The sequence below is a fragment of the Mizuhopecten yessoensis genome, unplaced genomic scaffold, assembly GCF_002113885.1.
Source record: "Mizuhopecten yessoensis strain PY_sf001 unplaced genomic scaffold, ASM211388v2 scaffold5769, whole genome shotgun sequence".
In the NCBI taxonomy this organism is placed as follows: domain Eukaryota; kingdom Metazoa; phylum Mollusca; class Bivalvia; order Pectinida; family Pectinidae; genus Mizuhopecten; species Mizuhopecten yessoensis.
Window position 1 is genome coordinate 11,654 of NW_018406214.1, and position 6,883 is coordinate 18,536.

Sequence of the window (6,883 nt, forward strand, 5' to 3'; positions counted from 1 at the left end):
CCGTTAACTGCCTGGCGTACAATGCACACACAAATGTAAAATCAACAAAACCATGGCTCGAACACAAAATCGATAAGACTAGTCAACATATTAACAAATGAAAGATTTAAATGGTTACCCTTGAAAAGGAACAAGGAGAAGAATCTCGCTTGACAGGTAAACGTCCTACGTAAACTGCTACATTAACGACACCAACCAGGAAAATCTTGGTCAGATCTAAGTAATGTTTCGTCCCACACCGAGACCTCAGCTAGTAACAACAGAACCACAAGACATACTAACTAGCATAATTTTAAACTCCGACCTACATATCACACAAAAGCGTACTTCACAATGAGATCATGGTTTTGCCTCAAGTCTTCATCAACCTGTACCTCTGGAAACCCTGTGTTGTAGGTTTTCCGTCGACACTTTTGATACATGTACCAAATCAAATGAGATATGTTAACGCTGTAGGGGTGTTGATATCAAGAAAGGGAAACTTAACGAAAGGTTTATTCTACCGATTAGTACATGTAGATAGCGGCCCCTGTTGATCATGTTGCTGACTCTTTCAGATTTCGACAAATCTGAAAGGGGAATGAAATGACTTGGCCAGGTGTTGTTACCTGGCCTGATAAGCTCTTAAATAAGTCAGCTTTATATGAAAACAAAAATAATTTGGCCAGAAGACGGCACTGCCATGTTTGGTCTTCCCTAAAGACGAACGAAAATTACAGACGTTAACTGTTTGATAAAGGAAGTATGGTATGCTATGTAAAGGTGGGGTCAGCTATGGTGGTCACGTGACCTACAAATGGATGAGAACAAGTTCCAGGTTTCGTTCGACACTACAATTTAATTCGACTGTGACGTTGTGGATAATTTGGTAATATAGGTTGACAACGGACGTGGATTGGTTACTACAAATTACATTATAATTCGGCTGTGACGGCGTGGATTGTTTATTACAAATTACATCATCACTCGGCTGTGACGGGGATTGGGTAATACAAATTACATCATCAGTCGGCTATGACGGCGTGGATTTTTTATTACAAATTACATCATCAATCGGCTATGACGGCGTGGAGTGTTTATTACAAATTACATCATCAATCGGCTATGACGGCGTGGAGTGTTTATTACCAATTACATCATCATTCGGCTATGACGGCGTGGATTGTTTGTTACACATTACATCATCACTGTGTTGAGGGGGAGATGCGGGCTGATATTTTGACGGGACTACATTGTTGGAAGAACGCAGGCTAACTTTGTTGAAGAAGGAACGCAGGCTGATATTGTGACGGGATTGTGCTGAAGAAAAAGGAACGCGGGTTGATTTTTAACGGGACTGTGTTGTATGTGGAACACGGACTGATTTTATTGAAGAAGGGACGCAGGCTGATATTGTGAAGAGTCTGTGTTGTAGGAGACGTTTTAAGGAACGTCATGGCACACTTAACATAAACGTCATGTCATACTTAACATAAACGTCATGTCATACTTAACATAAACGTCATGTCCTACTTAACATAAACGTCATGCCATACTTAACATAAACGTCATGGCATACTTAACATAAACGTCATGTCATACTTAACATAAACGTCATGTCATACTTAACATAAACGGCATGGCATACCCAACATAAACGTCATGGCATACTTAACATAAACGTCATGTTATATTTAACATAGACATCATGATATAATTGACATAAACGTCATGATTTAATTGACATAAACATCATGATATAATTGACATAGACATCACGATATAATTGACATAAACGTCATGATATAATTGACATAAACATCATGATGTAATTGGCATAGACATCATGATATAATTGACATAAACGTCATGATATAATTGACATAAACGTCATGATATAATTGACAGTCATAATACTGTATATAATGTGTTAATTTTTATAACATAATATGTTATCAAGCAAGCATGATCTCTAGTTTCCTTAATGGATTATGGTATCCGGTATAAATAATTAATAGTGTTTCCTAGTCTTAACAATTTATCACTATAGTACAGCATACATCTCATCATCTTGTATTCATCACAGATGCATTTCTATATCGTGCACTCATGTAGCGTGTCACTTCCATAGGTCACCTCTATCTTACAGGAGGTTACACCTGGTCACCTTTATAGGTCACCTCTATCTTACAGGAGGTTACACCTGGTCACCTCCATCGGACACATCTATCTTACAGGATGTTACAACTGGTCACCTCTATCTTATATTTATCTTACAGGAGGTTACACCTGATATAATTGACAGAAACGTCATGATATAATTGACATAGACATCATGATATAATTGACATAAACGTCATGATATAATTGACATAAACGTCATGATATAATTGACATAAACGTCATGATATAATTGACATAGACATCATGATATAATTGACATAAACGTCATGATATAATTGACATAAACGTCATGATATAATTGACATAAACGTCATGATATAATTGACAGAAACGTCATGATATAATTGACATAGACATCATGATATAATTGACATAAACGTCATGATATAATTGACATAAACGTCATGATATAATTGACATAAACGTCATGATATAATTGACATAAACGTCATGATATAATTGACATAGACATCATGATATAATTGACATAAACGTCATGATATAATTGACAGTCATAATACTGTATATAATGTGTTAATTTTTATAACATAATATGTTATCAAGCAAGCATGATCGCTAGTCTCCTTAATGGATTATTGTATCCGGTATAAATAATTAATAGTGTTTCCTAGTCTTAACAATTTATCACTATAGTACAGCATACATCTCATCATCTTGTATTCATCACAGATGCATTTCTATATCGTGCACTCATGTAGCGTGTCACTTCCATAGGTCACCTCTATCCTACAGGAGGTTACACCTGGTCACCTTTATCTTACAGGAGGTTAAACCTGGTCACCTCTATCTTACAGGAGGTTACACCTGGTCACCCCCATCGGTAACCTCTATCTTACAGGAGGTTACACCTGGTCACCTTTATCTTACAGGAGGTTAAACCTGGTTACCTCTATCTTACAGGAGGTTACACCTGGTAACATCTATCTCACAGGAGGTTACACCTGGTCACCTATGCGGTCACCTCTATCTTACAGGAGATTACACCTGGTCACCTATACGGTCACCTCTATCTTACAGGATGCTACACCTGGTCACCTATACGGTCACCTCTATCTTACAGGATGCTCCACCTGGTCACCTATACGGTCACCTCTATCTTACAGGATGCTACACCTGGTCACCTATATGGTCACCTCTATCTTACAGGATGTTACACCTGGTCACCTACATCGGTCACCTGGTCACCTATACGGTCACCTCTATCTTACAGGATGCTACACCTGGGCACCTATACGGTCACCTCTATCTTACAGGATGTTACACCTGGTCACCTACATCGGTCACCTGGTCACCTATACGGTCACCTCTATCTTACAGTATGCTACACCTGGTCACCTATATCGGTCACATCTATCTTACTGGAGGTTACACCAGGTCACCTCCATCGGTCACATCTATCTTACAGGAGGTTACACCTGGTCAGCTCTATCTTACATTTATCTTACAGGAGGTTACACCAGGTCACCTCCATCGGTCACCTCCATCTTACATTTATCTTACAGGAGGTTACACCTGGTCAGCTCTATCTTACATGAGGCTACACCTGTTCACCTTTATCGGTCACCTCTATCTTACAGGAGGTTACACCTGGTCACCTTTATCGGTCACCTCTATCTTACATCATCTATCTTACAGGAGGTTACACATGGCCACCTCTATCTTACACAAGGTTACACCTGGTCACATCTATCTTACAGGAGATAACACCGTGTCACCTTTATCGGGCACATCTATCTTACAGGAGGTTTCACCTGGTCACCTCTATCTTACAGGAGGTTACACCTGGTCACCTCTATCTTACAGGAGGTTACACCTGGTCACCCCCATCGGTCACCTCTATCTTACAGGAGATTACACCTGGTCACCTCTATCTAACAGGAGGTTACACCTGGTCACCTCTATCTTACAGGAGGTTACACCTGGTCACCCTCATCGGTCACCTCTATCTTACAGGCGGTTACACCTGGTCACCTTTATTGGTCACCTCTATCTTACAGGAGGTTACACCTGGTCACCTCTATCTTACAGGAGGTTACACCTGGTCACCTCATCGGTGACCTCCACCTTACATTTATCTTACAGGAGGTTACACCTGGTCACCTCTATCGGTCACCTCTATCTTACAGGCGGTTACACCTGGTCACCTTTATTGGTCACCTCTATCTTACAGGAGGTTACACCTGGTCACCCCCATCGGTCACCTCTATCTTACAGGAGGTTACACCTGGACACCCTCATCGGTCACCTCTATCTTACAGGCGGTTACTCCTGGTCACCTTTATTGGTCACCTCTATCTTACAGGAGGTTACACCTGGCCACCTCTATCTTACACAAGGTTACACCTGGTCACATCTATCTTACAGGAGATTACACCGTGTCACCTTTATCGGGCACATCTATCTTACAGGAGGTTTCACCTCGTCACCTCGATCTTACAGGAGGTTACACCTGGTCACCTCTATCTTACAGGCGGTTACACCTGGTCACCTCTATCTTACAGGATGTTACACCTGGTCACCTACATCGTCACATCTATCTTACAGGAGGTTACACCAGGTCACATCCATCGGTCCCCTCCACCTTACATTTATCTTACAGGAGGTTACACCTGGTCTCCTCTATCTTACAGGAGGTTACACCTGGCCACCTCTATCTTACACAAGGTTACACCTGGTCACATCTATCTTACAGGAGATTACACCGTGTCACCTTTATCGGGCACATCTATCTTACAGGATGTTACAACTGGTCACCTCTATCTTACAGGAGGTTACACCTGGTCACCTCTATCTTACAGGAGGTTACACCTGGTCACCTCTATCTTACAGGAGGTTACACCTGGTCACCCCCATCGGTCACCTCTATCTTACAGGAGGTTACACCTGGTCACCTTTATTGGTCACCTCTATCTTACAGGAGGTTACACCTGGTCATCTCTATCTTACAGGGGGTTAAACCTGGTCACCTCTATTGGCCACCTCTTTACACCTGGTCACCTCTATCGGTCACCTCTATCTTACAGGAGGTTACACTTGGTCACCTCTTTCGGTCACATCTATCTTTCAGGATGTTACAACTGGTCACCTTTATTGGTCACCTCTTTCTTACCGGAGGTTACCCCTGGTCATCTCTATCTTACAGGGTGTTAAACCTGGTCACCTCTATCTTACAGGAGGTTACACCTGGTCACCTCTTTCGGTCACATCTATCTTACAGGATGTTACAACTGGTCACCTTTATCTTATATTTATCTTACAGGAGGTTACACCTGGCCACCTCTATCTTACACAAGGTTACACCTGGTCACATCTATCTTACAGGAAGTTACACCTGGTCACATCTGTCTTACAGGAGGTTACACCTGGTCACATCTATCTTACAGGAAGTTACACCTGGCCACCTCTATCTTACAAAAGGTTACACCTGGTCACCTTTATCGGTCACCTCTATCTTACAGGAGGTTACACCTGGTCACCTCAATCGGTCACATCTATCTTACAGGATGTTACAACTGGTCACTTCTATCTTATATTTATCTTACAGGAGGTTACACCTGGCCACCTCTATCTTACACAAGGTTACACCTGGTCACCTTTATCGGTCACTTCTATCTTACAGGAGGTTACACCCGGTCAGCTCTATCTTACATTTATCTTACAGGAGGTTACACCTAGTCAGCTCTATTTTACATGAGGTTACACCTGGTCATCCCCATCGGTCACATCTATCTTACAGGATGTTACAACTGGTCACCTCTATCTTACATTTATCTTACAAGAGGTTACACCTGGTCACCTCTATCTTACTTAAGGTTACACCTGGTCACCTTTATCGGTCACCTCTATCTTACAGGAGGTTACACCTGGTCAGCTCTATCTTACATTTATCTTACCGGAGGTTACACCTGGTCACCTCTATCTCACAGGAGGTAACACCTTGTCACCTCTATCTGACAGGAGGTTACACCTGGTCACCTCTATCTTACATTTATCTTACAGGTGGTTACACCTGGTCAGCGCTATCTTACATTTATCTTACATGAGGCTACACCTGGTCACCTCCATCGGTCACCTCTATCTTACAGGAGGTTACACCAGGTCACCTCTATCGGTCACCTCTATCTTACAGGAGGTTACACCTGGTCACCTTCATCGGTCACCTCTATCTTACAGAAGGTTACACCTGGTCACCTATACGGTCACCCCTATCTTACAGGAGGTTACACCTGGTCACCTTCATCGGTCACATCTATCTTACAGAAGGTTACACCTGGTCACATCTATCGGTCATCTCATTTTTTCATTATGTTATAGATGGTCACATTTATTGGGTACCTCTTTCTCACAGTCCAATGCGTTATCCTTTAAATTACAATGTAGTTTTTGCTAATAGTATTTGATTAAGTCTACTAGGACCAATTGCTTAAACCTTAGTTTGAATAAATGTCACGTGACATGTTGGGCTATTTTTACAAGACATCCAATTGAATTACAATGCATACAAACTTAGCAGGAAACGCATCACAATTGGGTCTTTTCATCCTCATGATATATCGGATTGTCGTACCGTTTCTCTTTCTCTGCTCGTAATTGTCCGTCTTGTTGATAAACTGAATTTTGATGGCCGTTCATGTGCAAATCGACTTCATTTGTTGAATTATACGAAACTTTGTGTTATTCATTTGTGACTGATCCTTTT

At 41.5% G+C, this 6,883-nt stretch overlaps 1 long non-coding RNA gene across 1 annotated transcript; it reads right to left on the bottom strand.

Annotated features, from left to right (window-relative positions):
* Positions 1 to 5,081: 5,081 nt before the first annotated feature.
* On the bottom strand, positions 5,082 to 6,333 carry LOC110451055. The gene is made up of 3 exons (XR_002463030.1): positions 6,301 to 6,333; positions 5,337 to 5,375; positions 5,082 to 5,111 (listed from the first exon to the last, which is right to left on the bottom strand). It is a non-coding gene; the product is annotated as an uncharacterized LOC110451055 (long non-coding RNA).
* Positions 6,334 to 6,883: the final 550 nt, after the last annotated feature.